Source organism: Taudactylus pleione, unplaced genomic scaffold, assembly GCF_031769625.1.
Source record: "Taudactylus pleione unplaced genomic scaffold, aTauple2 ptg000031l, whole genome shotgun sequence".
Lineage (NCBI taxonomy): Eukaryota > Metazoa > Chordata > Amphibia > Anura > Myobatrachidae > Taudactylus > Taudactylus pleione.
The window spans coordinates 1119624-1147559 of record NW_028284433.1 but is presented as its reverse complement, the minus strand read 5'-3'; the positions used below and the strand labels follow the sequence as shown (position 1 = coordinate 1147559).

General features: G+C 46.6%; 1 protein-coding gene across 1 annotated transcript in view; it reads left to right on the top strand.

Annotated features, from left to right (window-relative positions):
• The window catches only part of LRFN2 (leucine rich repeat and fibronectin type III domain containing 2), a 669153-nt gene that overhangs the window by 186705 nt on the left and 454512 nt on the right, over positions 1-27936 (top strand). The window contains exon 2 of the mRNA XM_088451846.1: positions 3302-3385. The gene's annotated coding sequence lies outside the window, so the exon portion shown is untranslated. The remainder of the gene's footprint in view (positions 1-3301; positions 3386-27936) is intronic.

Below are 27936 nucleotides of genomic sequence, written 5' to 3'. Positions count from 1 at the left end.
GCATGCGCGAGACCCGGACTGCAACAGCCAAGCTGTCGCTCCGGATCTCGCACCAAAGGGGGCGTGCTGTCGATGGTGACTGACAGCACGCCCCCTTGGTGGGCGTGCCGGGGGCTTGGCGGCCAGACGGAGGTGTTCCCATGGGAACGCCTACCGTCTGAAGCCGGCCCCACTGACATCACTAGTGATGTCAGAGGGAGTGATTTTGGCTCTGATAGAGCCAAAATCACTCGAGGACTTGTGGCTGGGAAACCCTACCGCAGGGTTTCCGTCACAAGTCCGATGGTAGCGATGGTCATGACCATCGCGACCATCTTTTTGGATGCTCGTATATGCTGTGGGTGGTCACCCACAGCTATACGAGCGTCCAGGAGGACGTTCCATTTTAATGGAGGAGGGCCCTGATTCAGAGCGAGCGCTCTGGTCAGAGCGAGCGGCTCTGAATCAGGGCCTCAGTCTCTTCAACTGGTTTAACCTTAAAGCAAATTGGTTTAACTTGTTGGACTCCAGATTAGTGCAAATAAGCTGAATGTGGCATTTACTCTGTGACCTCGTGTTTTATTTTGGTACCTTTGAATGACGGTTTTGTTGAGAAAATACAACTTTCCATTTATCAGTGTCTCTTCAGATTAGCCTCTCACATTTTTTTTTTTGGGAGGGGGGGGGGTCCTGGAGACAGAATAAATGACCAGAAAGTGGTAATCACACAGTATTTCACACAGAATCGCCAATGGAAATGTTTAATAATTTGTGACCGTGACAGGATGCTTCTTAGCACCTCCGAAAGCGCGTACACTGGAGATTTGTCAGTGTCATGTAAAGGTCAGCTTTGGCAGGGTCATTTTTTATTTATTTTACTTGAGGGTAATAGATGGACGGAAATGACCAAAATATGAAACCTAATTTAGCTAAATAAGAACAAAAAATGCTTGGTTACAAATCAGTCAATAATGTTTATATTTGAATAGGTTTCTACGATACTTGGAGTCGTCACATGTTGATAGACCTAATTCACTAGTTTTGTCCTTAATTTAAGAACAAACAAATTCTATACCCAATAATTATTATTATTATTATTATATGATAATCATTTAAAAAAAAAAAAAAACTCAAAACAAAGTAGGAAATGCATATTAATAACACATAAATTTGACGATATGCCATCTAGCCAGGTCTAACAGTCTGAGGACGGGATGTACTAAAGGGGAAAACACAGTAAAACTCCCGAAAATGCAGTTTTGGGATGTTTTACCGCTTACCCCATATGTACTAAGCACCGGAATGTAATGCATTACAGTGCTTCGTCCCGGATGGGTAACGCCATCTTCTAAGTACATACTGCGGTACTCAACCGCGGTATGTACCCGATGAGAGGCGGGATATACCGCATCGCAGATGCGATGTTTAGTATATCCCGTCCTCATTGACTGAGTGATTATTGTAAATTAGCTACAACTTGTAAATAGTGTAAAAACTGGATATTTTGTAACCTTGGCTTGCTGTGAATATTCTGGTGTAACTGATACCCCTTTTACACCTAAATTCCGGGTCTGTCCCGGAGTTGGAAATTTAGCCGGCGCCGACCCAGGACATTTCCGAGTCGGCACCATTCACACCGGAGTCGGGTCAACATAGACCCGGCTCTTCCGGCGTTGAAGTGGATGCTTGGAGGTGACGTCATCTCCAAGCTCCACTGAAGCCGGACCAATCGGCCGACATGCCGCTCCAGATCATTGTGACCCGGAGCGCGACGTATACACTGCAGGGTTTCACGGGTTACTCCCGTGTTAAACCCTGCTAGTTACCTGGGTTGGATTGCCGGGTCACTCGACCCAGCGATCCAAACCTCTCTTTTACACCAAGGAGCTATCCGGGTTAACCCTGCAATAACCCGGATTTTATCTCCGGTGTAAAATGGGTATGAGGTAAAATAGGTTTTCGCCTATGGTTTTCAAACCTTCCAGCTTTCACAGATTTCTATGGTTTTGGTTCCACCATCGGTAGGCTTGGGACTGGAGTACCCCTTACTTAGTCTTTGACCATGGTTATCCTACTGACTGTTAAGATTGTATACAATCATTATTAATGATCACAAAATAAATCAACCCATGGCCTAATTACATTTTATTAACAGTGGTTACTTTCTTTATGAATGATATTTGAATACTTGATTTAAAGATCAATTATTCAGCGAACTAGGGGGCATAGAAGTGGAGATGTTGCCAATAGCAACCAATCAGATTCTACTTATCATTTATCTAGTACCTTCTAGAAGATAATAACTAGAAGCTGATTGGTTGCTATGGGCAACATCTCCACTTCTAAGAACCTACACTTTAGTAAAAATACCCCCTAGGTGTCAGAGCATACTGTAGGAATGCATGCCTATAGCACACCATTATTATTATCATTATTATTATTATTAAGGGCCTGATTCAGAATCCGCATGCAGTGCCATTATTTACAAAGTTTAAGCGATTTTAGCCATTGTTTTGTGACCACAGACACACAGAGGATTCAGTATTTGGAATGGGGGTGGTTAATAAAAAGTAGGCGTGTTATAGCGTTTAAGCACTGTTTTCAGGCCGTGCATAACTTAGCCACGGCGTCCTTGCTCGCAGCAGGAGAGCGCTCTACATGTCTGGAGACCCGCTGTGTCTGCGGCAGCTTAGACTTATTTAGAGTGCTGATGGCCACTGGATGCGCAGTCGATGTTTCTGGGTTTGTGTGAGAGCGGCGCATGTGAGATGCCTTCAGTGGGCGCCTCTCAGCACTGGACAGCAGCAGGAGTCATTAGCATATTTTCATAAATCAATCCGTGAGATCGCAGCTGCAATGGCATTTGCGAGCGGATTGGATTCAGGCCCTAAAGGATTAATAGGAGAACTAATATTCAAAGCTACAGACTACCAGGTAAATATTTACATATGTGACCATTTACCTAGTAGCTTAATACACTACCCCCTTCCCCAGAGGTAATCAATCCTATTCCAGTAACAGTATATTATCTCCTTTTGTTGTATTAAACAAATGATCCGCCAACAACAGGCCTTAGCCAATTTCATTAACACCAGTCCGATATATTCCCTTTCCCGGTAGTCCTTTCACCATCCCTTTACATGACCATAAAACATCACCTTGTAAAGCGCTGCGGAATATGTGTGCGCTATATAAATAACTGGTAATAATAATAATAATAATAATAGTGTAAAAATGATATATACCTATATATGTTACAGTCAGTGGATGATGTCATTTTTTTTAGGAAATCATCCTAAATGTTTTATGTTTTGTTTTGCAGGTACAGAAGAGTGATACTGACTTGAACGATGCAAACCCGGGCTTGGAGTATATTGTTGTGATGCTGTATACACTTCTCATTAAGGCAAGTATCTTTCATGGATAAATGACATGGCATCTTGGCCTCTGGGTAACCTGTGCGGCCTGTTATACTGATCCAATGCTTCACTCATTGATTAGACAGAATGTATTTACAGTATGTATATACAGTATATAAACTTGTGTGTATATATACATTTAATATGAATGTATATATATATTAGTAATGTGGTTCCGGGATTCACTGTCTTGGTGCAGTATACTTACTTATAGAGTAGTGTTGATATCGGAACTGCCTACTGCTGCGCTGTCATACCCCTGGTGCTATATCTACAGATATACCCATCTAGATTGTTGCTTATGGCGCGTCAAATCGCGGCCATTCATAGCACAAGACGCGCATTTGCGAGCGGGTACATGCACTGCGTATGCGCCTCTGTAGGAATGCACGGTGTGATTGCAATGCACGCCATAGCGTGGCATGGCACATGCAGTCCTGTGGAATCACATGGCGTGATGTGCGCGCATGTTTGAGGCGCGACCAGCTACAATGTAACTGGGCGCATCTGTATGTGAGTCAGAAGTCAATTGACAGTCACTTTATTCACAGCAGTAGAGAGTTTTAGTATGAAGTGAAATAAAAGTCATCTGTTATCTCTGAGTTAAGGCTTCTTTAGTATTTAGCTCTAAAGCCAGCAGCAATTTCTTTTCATATTCTATTTCACAGTAATAAGTCTTAAATCGAAGAGTGACTCTGCTAGAGAGGGGAGGTGAGCCTTTGCTGTTCAAGTCTAGGTGAAATCTAGAGACATTGGGGGAGGTGCAGCTCCTAACTGCCATTTTTCAAACACAATCTGTAAAGTGACAGTTAGGAGCTGATTGGTTGGTACTTTATCGCTCTCCACTTTATCTCTCTTCAAGGATTAGTACATCTCCCCCCATTGTCATACTCAAGGCATGCCAGCTCTCCTGTAGCAGCTTCAGTTCAGAACCAGTGTCTGGTGGACAGCTCCGGCTGTCATCCAGTCAGAGGCGGCCACTTATGGAAGAACCACGCCCTGTAGGGAGGAGCAGGCTTAGCTCCGTCAGTTCTCTCTTCCTCGGGGAGCCCAGTCGGCACTTGCCTCCGCCACTTCTGACTTCTAAGAGACTCTCTGACTGCACCTCTCCGGCACTCAGCCCTTCAGCTAAATTGCCAACAGTCCTCTGTCTTCGCAATACTGTATAAAGGCTCACACAACCTGCCGCCTATCTCCCGGCATGCAGTGCTTTTAGTAAAATCCTCCCCTCTGTCTCCCCGCCTCCTTCTTACGCTGTCACTCAGCGGGTTTCCCAGGCTCAGCGCGTGGTACTCTAGTCATTTCCTCTCCTAGTGCTGCTGCGAGTCTGTTTAACCTCTTAAGGGCAGTATGATACTGTCTCTGCCTATAGAACCATTCCCCTTGTCCTGGGGCTCCTTCACAACCAGGCAGCTCTGAAATACGATCCGATTACAATCAATTAAACTTTTGTGTTACTATTTATTTACAAATACAGAACATATCCACTTCCCCACTAATACTTTTGCCTATTATAGTATATAGCTTAAAAGTATGTAGCCAGGGGTTACAATGGTTAAAAAAAAAATCTGTTGAATATTTGTCTCTCTGAGCTGACATTCAAACAGTGGGGTAACGGCTTTTTTAGCTGTCATATTTAATTTAGAGGTAGTTATTCCGTAATGCTCATTTTGTTCTGTAATATATCGTAAAATTTGCCCCTTAAGGGCTCTATTCATCATCACTTCATTTCTACAAAATTAGGCGAAAATTAACATTTTCACCTGCAATTGTAAAAATGCCAGGCAATTCACCTGCAATTGTAGAAATTGTGGATGCGCCCGGCATCCATTCACCGGCGGTGACCGCTGCACTTCCGTTTTGACCACCCGCGGGACACTGTTACCCGCGGGTGGAGACAGAACCCGCAGGCTGTCTCAGCAGGGCACTGCGCTGGAGGGAAGGGTCCTTTCTGCCCTTCAGAAATAGGGCAGGGCGCGGCGCCATGCTAAATCGGAAACGCTAAGTACCACAGATATCTCCTGCTTACCTTCCTCTCCCGGAATGGCCCGCTGTCCCTATACACTAGTATCACAGATATCTCCTGCTTACCTTCCTCTCCCGGAATGGCCCACTGTCCCCATGCACTAGTATCACAGATATCTCCTGCTTACCTTCCTCTCCCGGAATGGTCCGCTGTCCCCATGCACTAGTATCACAGATATCTCCTGCTTACCTTCCTCTCCCGGAATGGTCCGCTGTCCCCATGCAGTAGTATCACAGATATCTCCTGCTTACCTTCCTCTCCCGGAATGGCCCGCTGTCCCCATACACTAGTATCACAGATATCTCCTGCTTACCTTCCTCTCCCCCTGGAATGGTCCGCTGTCCCCATGCAGTAGTATCACAGATATCTCCTGCTTACCTTCCTCTCCCGGAATGGCCGCTGTCCCCAGACACTAGTATCACAGATATCTCCTGCTTACCTTCCTCTCGCGGAATAGCCCACTGTCCCCATACATTAGTATCACAGATATATCCTGCTTACCTTTCTTTCCCGGAATGGCCCGCTGTCCCCATACACTAGTATCACAGATATCTCCTGCTTACCTTCCTCTCCCAGAATGGCCCACTGTCCCCATGCACTAGTATCACAGATATCTCCTGCTTACCTTCCTCTCCCGGAATGGTCCGCTGTCCCCATGCACTAGTATCACAGATATCTCCTGCTTACCTTCCTCTCCCGGAATGGTCCGCTGTCCCCATGCAGTAGTATCACAGATATCTCCTGCTTACCTTCCTCTCCCGGAATGGCCCGCTGTCCCCATACACTAGTATCACAGATATCTCCTGCTTACCTTCCTCTCCCCCTGGAATGGTCCGCTGTCCCCATGCAGTAGTATCACAGATATCTCCTGCTTACCTTCCTCTCCCGGAATGGCCGCTGTCCCCAGACACTAGTATCACAGATATCTCCTGCTTACCTTCCTCTCGCGGAATAGCCCACTGTCCCCATACATTAGTATCACAGATATATCCTGCTTACCTTTCTTTCCCGGAATGGCCCGCTGTCCCCATACACTAGTATCACAGATATCTCCTGCTTACCTTCCTCTCCCAGAATGGCCCACTGTCCCCATGCACTAGTATCACAGATATCTCCTGCTTACCTTCCTCTCCCGGAATGGTCCGCTGTCCCCATGCACTAGTATCACAGATATCTCCTGCTTACCTTCCTCTCCCGGAATGGTCCGCTGTCCCCATGCAGTAGTATCACAGATATCTCCTGCTTACCTTCCTCTCCCGGAATGGCCCGCTGTCCCCATACACTAGTATCACAGATATCTCCTGCTTACCTTCCTCTCCCCCTGGAATGGTCCGCTGTCCCCATGCACTAGTATCACAGATATCTCCTGCTTACCTTCCTCTCCCGGAATGGCCGCTGTCCCCAGACACTAGTATCACAGATATCTCCTGCTTACCTTCCTCTCGCGGAATAGCCCACTGTCCCCATACATTAGTATCACAGATATATCCTGCTTACCTTTCTTTCCCGGAATGGCCCGCTGTCCTCATACACTAGTATCACAGATATCTCCTGCTTAACTTCCTCTTGCGTTATGGCCGCTGTCCCCATACACTACTATCACAGATATCTCCTGCTTACCTTTCTTTCCCGGAATGGCCCACTGTCCTCATACACTAGTATCAAAGACAGTGGCGTAACTAGGGTATTTGGAGCCCAGGGCATATTTGAAAATGGAGCCCCCCCTCTCACCACTATGTGCGCGCGCCATAAGTTCATGCGTCGAAAAATGGGCGTTGTCACAAGGAGCGTACCCACTGAAAAATGGGGCGTGTCAACATGACACACCCCTTTCTTGTCACTGGGAACATTTTTACATTTGCACCCTAATGCAGTGTCCCTTATACAGTCCCCCCTATATACTACCCCCAGTATACAATGCCCCCAGTAGTGATCCCCTGTATGCAGTCCCCCAGTAGTGCCCCTTATACAGTGACTCCAGTAGTTGTCCCCCTTATGCAGGCCCCCAGTAGTTGTCCCCCCTATTCAATGCCCCTTGTAGTGGTTCTCCCTTTTCAGTGTCCCCTGTAGTGGTCAACCATGTGCAGTGCCCCCAGTAGTAAGCCCCTTATATAGTGCCCCAGTAGGAGTCCCACTTGATGCAGTGCCCCCAATAGTAGTGATCCCCACCAGTAGTAGTCCCCAGTAGTGGTCCCCCAATGCAGTGCCCCAGTAGTAGTAGTAGTGCCCTTTATAGTGGCCCCAGTAGGAGTGCCCCTTAATGCAGTGCCCCCTGTAGTAGACCCCAGTAGTGGTCCCCCCAATGCAGTGCCCCCAGTAGTATCCCCCTCAGTAGTAGCCCCCAGTAGTGGTCCCGTGCCCCCAGTAGTAGTCCCCTCTTTAGTAATAGTCCCCCCCTGTAGTAGACCCCAGTAGTGCCCCCCCAAGCAGTGCCCCCAGTAGTAGTCCCCTCCATAGCCTCCCCCCCAATAAATACACACTGAAATGAAATAAAGTAAAAATTCTTACCTGAATCCACGCTGCCGTCTGCACTTCAGTCCTCCCGGGCTGGCGCGCTCTGCATTATGGGAGAGACGTCATGATGTCATTACGTCTCTCTTACTACCCACTGCAGGAGCCGGAAGGGAGCCGGCTCTTGCAGTGGGCGCTGCGGCTGCAGCAGTCAATGAGCTATCTCCTGCTTACCTTTCTCTCACGGAATGGTCCGCTGTCCCCATATACTAGTAAAACAGATATCTCCTGCTTACCTTTCTCTCCCGGAATAGCCCGCTGTCCCCATGCACTAGTATCACAGATATCTCCTGCTTACCTTTCTCTCCCGGAATGGTCCGCTGTCCCCATACACTAGTATCACAGATATCTCCTGCTTACCTTCCTCTGGCGGAATGTCCCGCTGTCCCCATACACTAGTATCACAGATATCTCCTGCTTACCTTTATCTCCCGGAATGGCCGCTGTCCCCATACACTAGTATCACAGATATCTCCTACTTACCTTCCTCTCCCAGAATGGCCCGCTGTCCCCATGCACTAGTATCACAGATATCTCCTGCTTACCTTTATCTCCCGGAATGGCCGCTGTCCCCATACACTAGTATCACAGATATCTCCTACTTACCTTTCTCTCCCAGAATGGCCGCTGTCCCCATACACTAGTATTACAGATATCTCCTGCTTACCTTTCTCTCCCAGAATGGCCGCTGTCCCCATACACTAGTATCACATATATCTCCTGCTTACCTTTATCTCCCGGAATGGCCCGCTGTCCCCATACACTAGTATCACAGATATCTCCTACTTACCTTTCTCTCCCAGAATGGCCGCTGTCCTCATACACTAGTATCACAGATATCTCCTACTTACCTTTCTCTCCCAGAATGGCCGCTGTCCCCATACACTAGTATCACATATATCTCCTGTTTACCTTCTTCTCCCAGAATGGCCGCTGTCCCCATACACTAGTATCACATATATCTCCTGTTTACCCTCCTCTCCCAGAAAGGCCGCTGTCCTCATACATTAGTATCACAGATATCTCCTACTTACCTTTCTCTCCCAGAATGGCCGCTGTCCCCATACACTAGTATCACATATATCTCCTGTTTACCTTCCTCTCCCAGAATGGCTGCTGTCCCCATAAACTAGTATCACAGATATCTCCTGTTTACCTTCCTCTCCCAGAATGGCCGCTGTCCTCATACATTAGTACTAGTACTAATTAGGGGTGAGCGGGTTCGGATTTCTGAAATCCGAACCCCCCCGAGCCCCCCCGATCCGAGTCCGATCCGAGTCAGGCTCGACTTTTCCCGCCTGACTCGGATCTGAAATCGAGGCAAAACGTCATCTTCCCGCCTTCCGAGTCTCGCGGGTTTTGGATCCTATATAAGGTACACACGTCGGCGCCATTTTCTCACTCGGCTGTGGACAGTGAAGAGGGAGGGTGGGAGTTAGGGCTGTGTAGTGTAGTGTAGTGTAGTGCTGCTGTTGTCCACTACTTCAAAGTCCATAGGGGCTGGCTGTGTTGTGCTGTGCTGCTGTTGTTAATAGGGGCTGTGTCCACTACTTCAAAGTCCATAGGGGCTGGCTGGACTGTGTTGTGCAGTCAGTTCTCCATAGGGGCTGTGTCCACTCCAAAGTCCTGTGCAGTGTCCCAGTCCTAAAGGAGTGCTGTAGTGTTGTCCAGGGGGTGCTCTGTCCATCAGGGGTGCTCCCCCCAAGTGCTAAAAAAATAATATATTTTCTGTGTTTGTGAATTGTGTGCGCAGTAGCCGCACGTGCATCAACAAAGTAGTGCCAAGCGTGCGCCTGTGTCATAAGTAAAGGGCCGGCTGGCTTGACCGTTAAGGGTGCTGTAACCCCCGAAAGTACACTCCAGTCCAAACCAAAAAAAATATTATTTTCTGTGTTTGTGAATTGTGTGCGCAGTAGTCGCACGTGCATCAACAAAGTAGTGCCAAGCGTGCGCCTGTGTCATAAGTAAAGGGCCGGCTGGCTTGACCGTTAAGGGTGCTGTAACCCCCGAAAGTACACTCCAGTCCAAACCAAAAAAAAAATTATTTTCTGTGTTTGTGAATTGTGTGCGCAGTAGCCGCACGTGCATCAACAAAGTAGTGCCAAGCGTGCGCCTGTGTCATAAGTAAAGGGCCGGCTGGCTTGACCGTTAAGGGTGCTGTAACCCCCGAAAGTACACTCCAGTCCAAACCAAAAAAAATATTATTTTCTGTGTTTGTGAATTGTGTGCGCAGTAGTCGCACGTGCATCAACAAAGTAGTGCCAAGCGTGCGCCTGTGTCATAAGTAAAGGGCCGGCTGGCTTGACCGTTAAGGGTGCTGTAACCCCCGAAAGTACACTCCAGTCCAAACCAAAAAAAAAATTATTTTCTGTGTTTGTGAATTGTGTGCGCAGTAGCCGCACGTGCATCAACAAAGTAGTGCCAAGCGTGCGCCTGTGTCATAAGTAAAGGGCCGGCTGGCTTGACCGTTAAGGGTGCTGTAACCCCCGAAAGTACACTCCAGTCCAAACCAAAAAAAATATTATTTTCTGTGTTTGTGAATTGTGTGCGCAGTAGTCGCACGTGCATCAACAAAGTAGTGCCAAGCGTGCGCCTGTGTCATAAGTAAAGGGCCGGCTGGCTTGACCGTTAAGGGTGCTGTAACCCCCGAAAGTACACTCCAGTCCAAACCAAAAAAAAAATTATTTTCTGTGTTTGTGAATTGTGTGCGCAGTAGCCGCACGTGCATCAACAAAGTAGTGCCAAGCGTGCGCCTGTGTCATAAGTAAAGGGCCGGCTGGCTTGACCATTAAGGGTGCTGTAACCCCCGAAAGTACACTCCAGTCCAAACCAAAAAAAATATTATTTTCTGTGTTTGTGAATTGTGTGCGCAGTAGTCGCACGTGCATCAACAAAGTAGTGCCAAGCGTGCGCCTGTGTCATAAGTAAAGGGCCGGCTGGCTTGACCGTTAAAGGGTGCTGTAACCCCCAAGTACACTCCAGTCCAAACCAAAAAAAAAATTATTTTCTGTGTTTGTGAATTGTGTGCGCAGTAGCCGCACGTGCATCAACAAAGTAGTGCCAAGCGTGCGCCTGTGTCATAAGTAAAGGGCCGGCTGGCTTGACCGTTAAGGGTGCTGTAACCCCCGAAAGTACACTCCAGTCCAAACCAAAAAAAAAAATATTTTCTGTGTTTGTGAATTGTGTGCGCAGTAGCCGCACGTGCATCAACAAAGTAGTGCCAAGCGTGCGCCTGTGTCATAAGTAAAGGGCCGGCTGGCTTGACCGTTAAAGGGTGCTGTAACCCCCGAAAGTACACTCCAGTCCAAACCAAAAAAAAAATTATTTTCTGTGTTTGTGAATTGTGTGCGCAGTAGCCGCACGTGCATCAACAAAGTAGTGCCAAGCGTGCGCCTGTGTCATAAGTAAAGGGCCGGCTGGCTTGACCGTTAAAGGGTGCTGTAACCCACAAAGTACACTCCAGTCCGAACCAAAAAAAAATTTATTTTCTGTGTTTAGCCGCACGTATATATCAAATCGATATAACATAAATGGAGGACCAAACTTTCTCCGATAAAAATAAAATAGAGAAAGATCAAGAACCACTTCCTCCTAGTGCTGAAGCTGCTGCCACTAGTCATGACATAGACGATAACATGCCATCAACGTCGTCTGCCAAGGCCGATGCCCAATGTCATAGTAGAGGGCACATACAATCCCAAATGGCAAAGTTCAGGAAAATGACCTTGAAAAAGACATTTAAATCAGCTGAAGAGAAACGTAAACTTGCCAATATGCCATTTACGACACGGAGTGGCAAGGAACGGCTAAGGTCGATCCCTAGTATGTTCATGACTAGTGGTTCAGCTTCACATGACGATGGAAGCACTCCTCCCACTAAAAAAATCAAAAGAGTTAAGCTGGCAAAAGCACAGCGAAGAACTGTGCTTTCTAAGAAGATATCACAAATCCCCAAAGAGAGTCCAAGTGTGGTGGTGGTTGCGATGCCTGACCTTCCCAGCACTGGACGGGAAGAGGTGGCTCTTTCCACCATTTGCACGCCCCCTGCAAGTGCTGAAAGGAGCACCCACAGTCCACTTGCTGATATGCAAATTGAAGATGTCACTGTTGAAGTACAACAGGATGAGGATACTGGTGTAGCTGGCGCTGAGGAGGAAGTTGGCGAGGAGGATTCTGATGGTGATGTGGTTTGTTTAAATCAGGCTCCGGGGGAGACAGTTGTTGTCCGTGGGATGAAAAAGCCCATCACGGTCATGCCTGGGCAGAAGACCAAACATTCCACCTCTTTGGTCTGGCAATATTTCTATCCAAATCCGGACAACAACTGTCTTGCCATATGTACCATATGTAAAGGTGAAATAAGTAGGGGTAGGGACGTCAACCACCTAGGAACATCCTCCCTTATACGGCACCTGCAGCGCGTTCATAAAAAGTTACTGTCAAGTTCAGAAACTTTGGCTCAGACCGTAAGCAGTCCAGGGACACCTAAATCCCGTTGTCCTGTTGTATCCAAGCGCCTGCAAACCACACCGTCAACTCCCTCCTCGTCAATTTCCTCCTTAGTCAGGATCGGAAGTAGTCCTGCAGGCCATATCACTGGCATGACTGACTCTCCTATCCGGGATTCCTCCGGAGGATCCTGCATTGCTACGCCTACTGCTGCCGCTGCTGCTGTTGCTGCTGCTGCTGGGAGTCGTTCATCATCCCAGAGAGGAAGTAGGAACACCACTACTTTTACTAAACAATTGACCCTCCAACAGTCCTTAGCGAGGAGGATGAAGTACGACAGCAGTCATCCTGAAGCAAAACGTATAACTGAGGCCTTGACTGCTATGTTGGTGTTAGACGTGCGTCCGGTATCCGCCATTAGTGCAGTGGGATTTAGACAATTGATGGAGGTAGTGTGTCCCCGGTTCCAAATCCCGTCTAGATTCCACTTCACTAGGCAGGCGATACCGAGACTGTACAGAAACGTCAGAAAAAGTGTCCTCAGTGTCCTGAAAAATGCCGTTGTACACAATGTCCACTTAACCACGGACATGTGGACAAGTGGAACAGGGCAGACTAAGGACTATATGACTGTGACAGCCCACTGGGTAGATGTATCACCTTACGCAGCAACAGCAGCAGCGTCACCAGTAGCAGCATCTCAGAAACGCCAGCTCGTTACAAGGCAGGCTACGCTGTGTATCACCGGTTTCAGTAAGAGGCACACCGCCGACAACCTCTTAGAGAAACTGAGGGAAATCATCGCCCAGTGGCTTACCCCACTTAGACTCTCCTGGGGATTTGTGATATCTGACAACGCCACCAATATTGTGCGGGCATTACATCTGGGCAAATTCCAGCACGTCCCATGTTTTGCTCACACAATAAACTTGGTGGTGCAGAATTTTCTGAAAAGCGACAGGGGCGTGCAGGAGACGCTTTGGGTGGCCCGAAAAATTTCTGGCCACTTTCGCCATTCAGCGACTGCGTGCCGAAGACTGGAGCGCCAGCAAACACTCTTGAACCTGCCCCGCCATCACCTGAAGCAAGAGGTTGTGACGCGGTGGAACTCAACCCTCTATATGCTTCAGAGGATGGAGGAGCAGCAAAAGGCCATACAAGCCTATACATCCACCTATGACATAGGCAAAGGAGGGGGTATGCACCTGACTCAAGCGCAGTGGAGAATGATTTCCGTGTTGTGCAAGGTTCTTCAGCCCTTCGAACTTGCCACACGTGAAGTCAGTTCAGACACTGCCAGCTTGAGTCAGGTCATTCCCCTCATCAGGCTTTTGCAGAAGCAGCTGGAGAAAGTGAAGGAGGAGCTAAGACGGAGCGATTCCGCTCGGCATGTGGGACTTGTGGATGAAGCCCTTCATTCGCTTTGCCAGGATTCCAGGGTGGTCAATCTGTTGAAATCAGACCACTACATTTTGGCCACCGTGCTCGATCCTAGGTTTAAAGCCTATGTGGTGTCTCTCTTTCCGGCCGACACAAGCCTGCAGAGGTGCAAAGACCTGCTGGTGAACACACTGTCAGCTGAAGCGGAACGTGACACGTCAACGGCTCCTTCTTCATTTTCTCCCGCAACTGGGGCTGCCAGGAAAAAACTTAGGTATCCTAAGCAACCCGCTGGCGGTGATGCAGGGCAGGCAGGACCAAGTTTGGACATCTGGTCCGGACTGAAGGACCTGGCAACAATTTCTGACATGTCTACTGTCACTGCATATGATACTGTCACCATTGACAGAATGGTGGAGGATTACATCGGTGACAGCATCCAAGTAGGCATGTCAGACAGTCCATACCTGTACTGGCAGGAAAAAGAGGCAATTTGGAGGCCCCTGTACAAACTGGCTCTATTTTACCTGAGTTGCCCCCCCTCCAGTGTGTACTCCGAAAGAGTGTTTAGTGCAGCCGGGAACCTTGTCAGCGAAAGGCGTAGGAGGTTGCTTCCACAGAATGTGGAGAAGATGATGTTCATCAAAATGAATTATCAGCTCTTCCAGGGAGACCAGCCTCCAGAAGGTACAGAGGGACCTGTGGTGGTGGATTCAAGTGGGGACGAGTTAATACTTTGTGAGGATGAGGATGTACACACTGAAGAGGGTGAGGAATCGGTGGATGAGGAGGATGAGGATGACATCTTGCCTCCGTAGAGCCAGTTTGTGCAGGGACACATTAATTGCCAGCTTGTTTTGTGGGGGCCCAAACGAACCAATCATTTCAGCCACAGTTGTGTGGCAGACCCTGGCGCTGAAATGATTGATTTGTTAAAGTGTGCATGTCCTGTTTATACAACATAAGGGTGGGTGGGAGGGCCCAAGGACAATTCCATCTTGCACCTCTTTTTTTCTTTGCATTATGTACAGTTTGGGGCCTAGTTTTTCTAACTGCCATCCTGCCTGCCACTGCAGTGTCACTCCTAGATGGGTCACGTGTTTGTGCCGCCCACTCGTGTCGCTTAGCATAGTCATCCAGCTACCTCGGTGCAACCTTTTGGACATAAAAACACTATTGTGAGGTGTGAGGTGTTCAGAATAGACTGGAAATGAGTGGAAATTAAGGTTATTGAGGTTAATAATAGCATAGGAGCAGAAAAACCTACAAATTCTGTGATTTTAGCTGTTTTTATGCTTTTTTTCAAAAAAATACAGATCCAAAACACAAAACCCAGAACCCAAAACACGGAAGGGTGGTTTTGGCAAAACCAATCCAGATCCAAAACACGAAGAAAGATCCAGATCCAAAACCAAAACACAAAACACGAAAAGTGGCCGGTGCACACCCCTAGTACTAATACACTTTACTGTGGGAGCATTCACCATCTTCAGAAAAGGAAAGGAGTCTTGGGTTGCGAAGATGGATCCTTTAGGATCCCTCTGCCCCTGTCCGGCTTCCTCCGCCAGGCGCCAGTGCTTTTGTGCGCCTGTGTGACCTGTAGGTCAGATAATTACCAAATGAATTCATCATTCCTCCTCTCCATCAGTATCTATGCCAAAAAGCTGTCATTTTTGCGATGACAGCTTTTCGGGAAATAGATACTTTTCCCTGCGTACACTAACTTACCGCAGCTGTAATCCGTACTGCACATGCGCCGTTACGTTCACAAAATCGGCGCATGTGCAGCTGCGGTAATTCTGTGTTAATTGTGCTTTGGTTGATAGACATAAGTGTAATTACATTTGGCTGCTCATATGCAGTACGAGTGATCATAAAATAAATATGTTCCTTGTTTTAAATACTAGTTGTACCCATAACTGGAAAATTTGAGCTGTAACATAATCACTAGCATTCATAATATCTGGTGGGTCCTCATTATCTCCTCTAAGCCCTTTCACTCCAGCGTGCTCCTGCAGGGCATGTTTTGGCATTGGGGAAATAGCTGCCTGTCTGATACATTCCTGAGCCAGCTGGATTACAGGGGCACAGGAGTTATCACTGTACTCTCCTTGCTCCGGCTACCTGGGTCCTCTTTCCATAAGTGGACAGCACGCTGTGGGCCTAATCACAGTGTCAACGTGGCACGCAAGTGGGCAATTTTTTCAGTCTGGGCATGCGTCGAGGTCACACTGCCCATTCATCCCGATGGCCGCCACCGATGGACGCAGAACGGAATTGGACTCAGTCAGAGATCATTTCGGTGACCAGGTGGCTGGTTAGCCAGATGCAGGCGTGTCGCTGGCAGTCGCGGTCAGCGACTGCGTCTTTTCCCGTAGCTGCAGTGATTTCGGCGACCATGTTCACAAAGACATTCTGTGCATCCATAGAGCTGGGCAATGTTGGCTCGACCTAAGGTGCGTCTTAATACCCAAAGCAGCAAATTAGCTCCACAGCAGGTGTGCGTCTCTGTACGAATCCCATTGGCTGCGGCATTGGCATAAAGTCTCAGTCGCGCTGCGGAAAAAGACTCAGGACCTCATTCAGAGTCGGTCATTGCGGCCATACGGTCGTAAGGTAAAAGGGGCCGGATATGCAAATGAAGCGCTCGCAAGTTGCGTCGTTAAGATGAGATCATTAGCTGGACTAGCGAAGGGAGGATGCGGCTGTAAGACTAAAATACGCCCCCTTCTCATTCGCATTACACGTCATCTCCGGGCATATAAGGATTAATCAAGACCATCGGGAACCATCGGAGCTGTTCGTAGAGCTTAAGGTTGACCATACCCTCTCTTAAGCACTACGATCAAGTCAGTGTAAAAACCTCCCATGTCACATGTGCCATGACGCTACTTAGTTAATTATGCACTCCCATAAAACGCCGTTTGCATAGTCAGGCACGCCTGCGTTCGGATCTCCACTCCCCCGTTCACAAGCACCTTCCCCTGTTACCACCCACAAATGCCTCATCCTGTCACTCAAACTACCGACCTGGTCAAGTTGAAGGAGAGAGCAATTTCTGATCGCAATAGCTAGTTTGCGCACGCGCATTGCGAATTTTACGCATGCGCAGTTTAGTGAACATTGGTGGCATACGACCGTGCCGCAACAACCGACTCTGAATGAGGTCCTCAGTCTCGGCTGTATTAGCGCCCACCTCTGAATGAGGCCCTGAATGTAAATTCTATCAGAAACAGCGGAAGATGTTGGTGGACATCAAATATCCTGAAAGCAAAATACATTTAATATATCTTTAGTGAGTGGGTTGAAGTGAGGGCGTTCCATTCACAATGGATTTTTCAATATTGCGCAGGATTATCCTGCAATGCTGGTACTGTACATATACTATATTCCTCATTTGACTGTCATACAGCTCTGATCCATCTTGTCTTCTGTAACAACGCCTCCTATATAATTAATGTTTCCTGCTGCAACTGGAAATAGTTTTATGGGTTTTTTTTTTTAGAAAAAAAGTAAGGAGTCCAAATGACTTCTACCAACCTGCAATTGTATAGTGCTTTGATTGCTAAGACGTTCCTGCCTTGGTTGCTACGATAACAGCGGGCCATTGTCTCTGCTGCACACACTGCGCGGTGATAGACGGCTTCCATTGTAACATAAACAAAATAAATGGCTCTCATTTTACCCCTGACCTCTATTTACATTGGTATAATTTAACAATCTAGTGCTGAAGTTGGAGATAGAAATTGCCATTCAATTTGCACTTTGACTGCAACGATAAATTTAAATATCAGGTTGAATATCCCCCTACCTTATCCATCCCTGAATTGTTTTATCGGCAGCTGCAGATGTAGAGAGACAGCTTCAGCCTGCGAGGCTCTTAATGATTCATCTAGTTCTAATCAATTGTCACAATCACAGAGGCTTTCCTGTCTCTGGGGAGGTGTTCTCTGGTTCTCCGATAGTTCACAGAATCCAACCTATTGAAGGAATGGGAAATTAATGGGTACATGTAAGTGCTGGCCCAGCGACAATCTACTGTGTACATCACAGGCTGTCACTGGTGACAATATAGACGGTATTGTGGTACAGTGGGGAAGATGTATGAAGCTCTGGGAAGTGATAAAGTGAAGAGTGATAAACCACCAGCCAATCAGCTCCCAACTGTAATTTTTCAAACACAGCCTGTAAGATGACAGTTGGGAGCTGAGTGGCTGCTGGTTTATCACTCTTCACTTTATCACTTCCCAGAGCTTCATACATCTGCCCATTGAATATCTCTTAATTACACAAACAGTGAGTGCAACCATGGGCGTCAGAACGGGAGGTGGGGAGCCAAAGGCGCAGGGCGCACGAAAGGCGCAGTGACCACGGACAGTCAGGGGCTGTACCTCATATCAATAGGCTGTACAGGCCCTGCACTGTACGGGGGAGGAGGTGTAATGATTGTGCAGTGTTTAAATTAAAGGACTGCACATTACACCTCCTCCTCGTCCGTGCAGTGCAGGGGCTGGGCAGCCTATCGCTATAAAGCACAGCCCCTGACCGTGCGCGGCCGCCGCGTCGGTCCCTGCGGTCATGAACAGGTAAGAAAGAGGGAAGGAGGGAGGGGGGGCACAGGGGTGTTGTAAGGATTTTATGTTGCCCCCCCACCACATAAAATTGTTCCGATGCTCCTGAGCGCGACCCTAGTTAGCCGGCTTTCAGAGGTTATATATAAAAGTGTGTGAGAGAGAAGGGGTCATTTTCTGGCAATAGGGAGATAATTTCAGTGACTGGTTTTGCTGAGTAAAACTATATCCAAAGGTTACTTACTGTACAGTAATTGGGATGAGAATTTATTTGGCCACTTTAGTGGATCAATAAAAGGAATAGGATTGAAATACCAACGGCCGGTTCAAATTCCGACAGCGGATGCCCGGCAGGAGGAGATCCTGACTGGGGCAGGTAAGTACCCTAACCCTCCCCTGCCCCCCCCCTAACTCTAAGCCTCCCTTAGTGGTGCCTAACCCTAACCTCCCCCCCCTAGTGCCTAACACTAACCCTAACCCCCTCTTTCCGCTCCCTAAACCTAACCCTCCCAGGGGGGTGCCTAGCCCATATCTCTTCCTTGGAGTGCCTAACCCTAACTCTCCCCCCTAGGGGTGCCTAACCCTAATCCCTCCCCCAAACCTAATCCTAACCCCCTAGACTCCCTAATCCCCACACACCCCCTCCCGTGGCTAGCGCTAAGGGCACCCCGCACATACCTTCGTTTGGGCAGGCGTCTGGATTAAAATAGGCATTGGTATTTCCACACCTATGTTAAATCCCTTGCCAGGATTCCGCTGTCGGGACTGAGACCTCATGGTACCCTAGGCAAGATACCCCTTAGGCCCCTTCCCTCAAAAAAACCTGTTCATACATTACAGTAGGTGTCTCTGGACCCCACTTGGAATGTCACAAAAACAGGGGAAAGAACATAGGGAAATGGGAGGAAAGGGTGAAAAATAGGGTGAGAGGAGGAAAGGGGGATGAACAGAGGTATACATATACACATATACATACACATGTGCTGATATAGCCAGCCCCTTCCAACCAACCCCCCTGCAACCTGCGTTGGTGTAGCCCGCCTGCACACGGCCAGCCACCTCCTCCACTGAACGATTAGTCACTCAGTGTAGGCATCCTCCGTCATCCCTGAACATGGTCAATCTGTCGTTATCCGCAGATTGACCGGCATGTTCAGCTGATGATTGATGTCAGAAACGACCAGCGGGAGCGCGCATCGCTGGTCATTTCCGACATTATACTGGCCGATTTATGCACGATTGATGAGCGATTGAACGATTACGATGCCGTAATCGTTCGATTGCTCTGTTTAATCGGCAAGTGGATATGTGGCTTTAAATATGCCTTATGATTGCATAGACTTACAGTAGATATGCATTATGTTTAAATAGACAGATATGCATTATGATTGGATAGACTTAGATATGCAGTATTATTAGATAAACCTTATAATTGGATGGACTTACAGTAGACACCTGTTATGATTGAACGGACATAGATATGTATTATGATTAGATAGACTTTGATATGCACTATGATTGGATGGACTCAGATATGTATTGTGGTTAGGGTTTGTGCAAGAGGGAACCCCAATGTGTATATGAAAAAAGATAATTAAACTAGAACAACTACTATATATATATATGCGATACAGTCAAAATGCCAACGGCCGGGAAGCCGTCTGACTAAATCCTGGCATCTAAATACCAACGCGGGACTAAAGACAGGCATCAAAATCCAGATGGCCATCTATATCCCGACGCCGGAATCTAGACAGACAGCTTCCTGAATGAAGGTAATCCGGGCAGTGTTAGCCATGGGGGGAAGTTAGGTTTAGGCACCACCCTGGGAGGGTTAGGTTTAGGGTGTGGAGAGGGGGGGTTAGGTTTAGGCACCCCCGCAGGGAGGTTAGGGTTAGGCACCACTGGGGGGAGGTTAGGGTTAGGCACCACTAAGGGAGGTTTAGGGTACTTACCAGCCCCAGTCGGGATCTTCAGCGTTCGTGCTTGCGGTGTCGAGATTTAGTCAGACGGCTTCCCGACTGTTGGCATTTCATACCCAATCCATATATATATTTATATAAATCAATTGGTGCGCAAATTCTCTTAAAAAAATATATAACAACAGTCCCGGTAGTTTCTCAGACTGTTCAATGCCGGTCTGTAAGCAATGCCTCGTAAATTGGGCCGGCGTCTTCCCCTCTCCAGAATCCCCGTATCCAAACACCGGGTTAAATTTGTCTAAAAAATGAACAGAGGGTGCACCACATAGTGCTTCATCAATGACATTTTAATATGCGTAACATAAAAGATAAAACGTACCAACGGTGGCGGTCAGACCACCGCGAGTGTTAAAAGCTCCAAACATAAAATCCCCGGGTGGTACAGCAACCTGCTCAGGTATACATCAACCATGGATTGAATCACGCTAGGCCACGCCCCTACGCGTTTGTAACCCAGTTTAGTTGTCATAGTGATGCTATTAGGGGAATTTTGTATAAACATTGGAATCTAACTCGAGGTGGTCTGACCGCCACCGTTGGTACGTTTTATCTTTTATGATACGCATATTAAAATGTCATTGATGAAGCACTATGTGGCGCACCCTCTATTCATTTTTTAGACATATATATTATTTTATATATATATCTCCAGAGTAGGTTGCTATAAACATTCATTGCCGGTATGGGATGTGTTAGCCATTAATGCTTTTACAGTATATAGAGGAAATTAAGGATGGATCATCGGAGTTGAATTAAAATTTGCATTCAGAGAGAGGTGTCATACTTCATGCTCCATGGAAGATATAGATTTATTTCCACAGCAAGATGTATGTAACACGGTATCACCATAACATACAGTATATCTGGAATAGAAGGCAGTACATTTCCAGTTTCAGAGCATGGGAGAAAGGAAACGACTGTTCCATAATGATAACACGCTCGGCAGTAGCTGTCTGATACTGTTCTGTGATAAGTTCACTGTGTCTCTGGCTCCATCAGTTTGTAATTGGCCGCAGACGTACCGGAGAAACGAGATCCATGCTCATCTTCAACACCAATTAAATTAGTATCTGAAAATGAATAAAAATATCTGCACTCTGTTTTCTTTACAGCAGAGACAGGTTAATCAGAAGGAATACATGATAAGAGATGCTTTAAGAATTTGAAGATCATAAGAATAGATCCAAAAATATAAAGGGTTCGATTTAGAGTCAAATGCAAAAAATGTGACCTTCAGAAACGAATCCACCCACCCAAGTATGTTTCTGCAGATGCATTTTCAGTTGTGCATAGATACAGTATATGGAACTTTAAATCTAGTGTATAGACCCGTCCACGGCAAAAATATGGCCATCCTCACCGTTGACTCACACACTTGCTCCTGGCCTATATAACATACTTGCCTACTTTTGAAAAAACATTTCAGGGAGATTGTGAAAGTAACACGATGGTCGCGGTGGTAAAGTGGACGTTTATTGCTACATCTGAGAGGGGTGTCATAATATTGACTTACATCCAAATGTAAATGAGCCCCAGAGCAGTTAATAAGATCTACTTGTTGATGAAAACACATTGAAACCCATAGGGATCATTGTGCCTTATACCCAATTCAGGGAAATTATACTAAAGATCCCATTTGAATGTTTATATCTATGTGTTTTTTTAATATAACAGCTAAATAATGGGGGTAAGGTGCAATCAAGGAGATTGGCAGACTCTTCAGGGAGACAGGGAGATTGCTACTACTGCAGGGAGTCTCCCTGACAATCAGGGAGAGTTGGCAAGTATGCTATGTAATATGGAACGATGCAGTTCCTACAAAAATTAAAGCTGGATACGTCCCTAAGATATGGGTGTAGCTACAATGGGTGCAGGGTGTGCAGTGCACAAGGGGTCTCTGGGGCCATACCATACAGCCGGCACCCACAACCTATACTTACCTCTCAGCTGACGTTACTGTAATCACTGGGAAAATGGCGTGGGTGCCATTTTCTTGAAGAGCTGTGCATGCACAATTGAGCATTTTTCTGGAGTTCTGCACATGAGCTGTAGACTCTGTGCCAGAGTCTTCTCAGTGCATGCACCAAAGAGATAGGGGAACCTGCACAGAGACTGTCCCCATCTCGCTAAAACCGTCCCTGCTGTAAGGAACGTGAGTGACATTTGTTTCAATGCCCCTATTGTACCAAGCATACAAACAATCCCCTGACCAGCCTCTCTAGGCGCAAGTTAGCGCATATGTATCAGATTCACTCAAGAAAATATGTTGTTAAGCTCAGTGCAACATACACTATGTAGATAAAAGTGATTGGACACCCCTGCGCAAGCGAAATGCGCACCATTGCGCACAAGTTCCAAATGGCCACTAATGTGGAGGTTTCGACAAGAACGCTATGTAGGGAGCCCCATGTACTTGCAGTTCTATGGAAACAACAAATGTCATGTTACCAGGGTGATGCTGGACTAGTATACAGAGAATTCAATAACCCGGATGGACTGGCCAGCTCAGAGTCCAGATCTTAACCCTAATGAGACCGAATTGGAGCCACGGGTGCATTGTAGGCCGACTCGACCTTCTTCATTGTCACAGTCGATCACTTAAGGCGGAATGGCAAAACATACGGCCTGCTGCTGTCCTGGAACTTGTGGATAGTTTGCCACTGCACGCGGTGGACCTACAGAGTACGGATGTCAATGAAATCTTGTTGATCTATTTGCTGTCAGTGTCCAATCATTTTTGTCTACATAGGCCTTCATTCAGAGCCGTACGCTCTGAGCAGAGCGCACGCTCTGAATGAGGGCCGTCCTCCATAACTATGGTGCCTCCTCCTGGATGCTCGTATAGCTGTGGGTCACCACCCACAGCCTATACGAGTGTGCAGTTTGATGGCCGCGATGGTCTTGACCATCGCGACCATCGAAACTGCGAGCCGGAGCCTGCGGTTGAGGTTTTCAACCGCAAGGCCCGGAGTGATTTTGGCTCTATCAGAGCCGAAATCACTCCCACTGACATCACTAGTGATGTCAGTGGGCCGGCTTCTGACGGTAGGCGTTCCCTTAGGAACGCCCCCGTCAGGGAGGCACGCCCCCGGCAAGCCCACCAAAGGGGGCGTGCTGTCAATCAACATCAACAGCACGCCCCCTTTGATCATACACAACGAGCGAAGGAAAGTCCTTCGCTCGTCGCGTCTGGCGCATGCGCACGATGGAGCTCCCTCCGTCGTGCGCATGCTCAGTGCAGAACATCGACCCACTTGCGAGCGGACAGCCGCTCGCGAGTGGGTCTGAATCAGGCCCATAGTGTATTGTATGCAAGTAACGTGGCATAAAGGGGCTTACATCCAGGTCTAGGACTTAGACATTATTTGAAATATTTAAACTCTAAAGTTTATTTTAAGAAATACAATTTGTTTTTTGTTTTTTAAAATATATATAATCATTGAACATTTTGGGACATACGTTCAGTATTTAAAGTATTTTTAACTTTATAGATAGTTAAAATAGGACTGTTACATCATTGTTTGATAAGCTTCTAAATTCAAATCATTTAATTTGAAAATGTAATAAAACATCTTTTTCATCTTTGCACATAGATTCCTTGCTGATCATTTTTACATACAGGCTTCACTCTTTTAAAAGTTTTTTATATAATAAATCACACGCATTTTTTTTAGTGATCAGTTTTATATAAAGGACCGATCAATATTTTTATATTACTAAAGTTTTTTTTTTCCATATTTTTGTATTTCTATATTAAATGGGGAAAAGGAAAAGACAAAATTAGGACTTGCTCAGGGCGTTTCAGAGGAAATACAAAAATATGAAAACAGGAAATCTGCGGGATCGGTATGAATGACTGCCGGACCTATGTCCAGCGATTCAAATCCCGACGCCAGATGACCGGCACCAGAAGATCCCAACAGGGTAAGTATTTGTACTTTACCTAACCCTCTTCCCCCCCAAACCCCTTAGGGGTGCCTAACCCTAACCTTCCCCCCTAGTGCCTAACCTTAACCTCCCCCCCATAAGTGCCTAAACCTAAACCCCCTGACCCCGCAGCCTAAACCTAACTCTCCCGGCGGGGGTGCCTAACCCTAAACTCCCCCCCGGGGGTGCCTAACCCTAAGCCCCCCTTCCCATATCCCTCCAGGGGGAGTGCCTAACCCTAAGCCCCCCACGGGAGCCCCTAACCTAACCCCCATTACCTTTGTTCGGTATGCAGGGCAACGGGCTCCCGGCATAGGGATAATGTTAGGCGTCGGGATTTCTACGCCTATCATTAGTTCCCTGTCGGGATTGTACAGTCAGGAAGCCAGTGGTCGGCATTTCGACCATCGGCTTTCCGACTGCATACCAAATCTGCTGCTTGCAAAATGATTAAGGCTGCACACAATAATTTTTTGCAAAGCCAGCTCTTACCATGATATCATCTTTAAAGGGGTTCTCTACTCAGGGTCGTATAAGCCCTGTTTGTGTATGTACTAATATAAGGCGGCTTGGCCACGCCTCCTTACAAAAAACCCGAAGCTGTATGCTCCACTATGGGAAGGGGCGCTGTTATGTCCCTCAGCCAGGGGCAGATCCAGCAGGGGCAATCAGTGCGATCGCTCCCCATTCCTTCCCCTGGCACAGCCAGAGGAGACTGCTGCTGCTGACCAGCGGCAGCAGCCTCCCTGCACCCACCGCAGTGCAGCACACAGCTGTGTGTGCTGGTCTAATAAGACACTGCCGCTGACAGGTAACGGAGGGGGGGCAGTGACTGGGCCCCTCTATCAAGCCCGGCCACTGGTAATTAGTACCTGCTCCCCCAGTCCTCTTGGCACCTCTGTCTCTACCTTCATAGAATTCTGCTGGGAAAGATTTCTTTCCTGAGGTCACTCATGCGAACACCCAAAGGTTGCGCTCTGCGGCAGAGGCAGATGGATGCACTTGGAACCCTCTTCGCGACCACAGGAAGGAGCGGGGACCCTGAAAACCACCACCATCATTTGAAGATGGTGCTGGATCTCTCAGAAGTTTGTTGAATACTAGGCAGTTCTATCAGGCCCCTAATAAATGAATAAGCTCGTTACTTATACATGTAGAAACTAGTATTTCCACATGTGTAATGGGTCCTTAAGTGGTAATGAACAGGCCCCTAATTCTTGATACATGGCGGTAAAAACTCAGCATGTACTGTATCTTAATGACACCAGTCACAGTTTGCCAAGCTTATCAGTACAATTAAAAGTTGCTGCACTTGTTCCCGGATTGGTTCAGGTAAGAGGGCAGCGCAGCTTAATGGCGAACACTCTCACTATAATTATTTAAGACTCTGGTGCTTGACGATAACTAAATATAATTGGACATCGGTTATATAAAACAATCTTTGTTTCTCCTGGCTGGAGGCGATGAAGCGGACCACAGCCCCAGCAATGTTTCCACCAGATGTTCAAATGTGCAATATGCTGATCGTCTACCATGCCCCTCATTGTGCCAAGTGCTGATGCATAAAAGTAATTATGTAAATTACAAACTTCTCTGCTGAAAATAGTTTTCTCAAGGATCATAAACCAAGACCAAGGTGGAAGTGATAGTGCGAGCAATTAGGATTCATTTTTGTGCATCCTGATTTTTAAAACGATCCCGTACTTATCAGTACTCAGTGGTTGGGATAACTGGAAAACTATCATGTATACACAGTGATGAGACAGCCTTAATTCTGCAGGATGTAAGATTAGGGGGCAAATTTACTAAAGGTCGATTTGGGTCAATTTTGTGTTTTTGGATGATTTCCCGTTGGTTTTGTCAATCGGAGATTTACTAAAGTCAAAACAGGCCAGAAATTGTCCAAAAATCCGACTTTAGAACAATTAGAACATAGGACCAACAGTTGATACTTTCACTATAGAAACTGAAGATTTACTAATGGTCGGTTTTAAAAGCAACCAAAAACCGCTGCAAAAATGACAACAAACTCGACCAAACAATAGGCCTGTCTGTGCCAGTAGAGTTGGAGAAAAGCACTGCACGGATCACTATGATCTGTACAGTGCATTGAGGTGAGGCAGAGCCTTTTCTGTCATACTTAGGTATACTCCAGAGTTTTTTTATAGTCAAAACATTGGGGTAAAAAGTGTATGGTAGGTGAGGCACTGCCTCCCCTGTCTACCTTTTCCGCACATCCCTGATCAAAACACACCAAATTTCCAGCACTATTTACTGCTGCTCCTTTGTATAATGTCCACATGGACCCTCGGGTTCATATATGTATCTGTAAATCTGGCTCTGACACTAGCCAGTGCCTCCCCAGCCATTTACCTCACTGCACGTCACTGGTACAGTGCTTCTTAGGGTCAAAAGCAATGAAAGAGTAAAACAATATAGTGTGGGTCCCCCCTTCCCCCCTAAATCTGTAACCAGCCCTGAAACTTTCAGCCTATTACTGTAATGTACAATCAGGCGAAGTGGAATGACATGGGGTCACCCCAATTTTCTATTAATCAGCACCAGCCTGAATGCCATAGCAGGGAAACACCCATCATGGGGTCTAGCTACCATCGCATAAAACTAGTCTAAACTGGTCAGTCCAGGGCAGGAAATGCTCCGTAAGTCGGGATCCCAAAAATAAAATCGGGTCTACGGGGAAGTGCTGGTTGGCTGAGAGACCCACTTCCACAGGTCCAAAGCTGGTTATTGATTTAGGGGGATGGGGGGACCCCCACGACAAATTAAAATATTGCCATCGTGTTTTAGGTTCTATTTGCCGTCAGTTCTGAACTATCATTTTAAACATGCAAAATCTGACTGTCATCAATCTCGGTTTGTTGGAGACACGAAGGGTGATAAATATGCAGATTTTGCAGTCCATGTCTGTCGATTTAGATCAACTTTAAAATCCATCTGAGATCGACCTTCAGTTAGTTTACCCCTAGGTGTCCTTGAGTGTACACATGGATCATTATAAGTCCATACAATGTTAAGAAGCTGGCTCAGTGGTTAAGATCAATAACTGCAAAGTAATGAAACTTAAACGCTTTTCAGGAGGCTCCCGCTCCATCTGTCATTTGAGACACTGTGTTTTCTTCCTCTTCAAATCAAATGTGCCAACTACTGTAATTAGTGAATTTATTTTGGACATTAATTGAACGTTTATTCACTTTTTAATTATTTATTTATTTATTTATTTGGTTTAAGAGCAGATCGAGTGGATTACTGAACATGCCATAATTATTTTGACTTCTTTGGCTTAACTGCATACTAAATATTTGATAATTGAGGTGCTACAGTATGAAATGAAGACGAATACAGCATACACATTTACATGGCAGTAATGCAGACTACAATAAGAAATTATACCCGTCATTCTAATTTCTTAGGAGACATTAATTTTTCATTCAGTCTGCAATCAGGTTTTCGAAGTTGTAAAATTTAATTATTGTTATTCACTTCCTGAGTTGTAACAATAGGTCGATTTGGCAATGGCTCTTAGTTGGCGAAGGTAAATTCTATAATGACAATGGCCTTGCATCAGTGGAAAACACCTGTGCTTATTATTATTATTATAAGATCTACTTTGGTTTATTGCCTCCAAACCTTAACAACCTTGACTAGCTTACTTAACTTAAACTAATAAATAA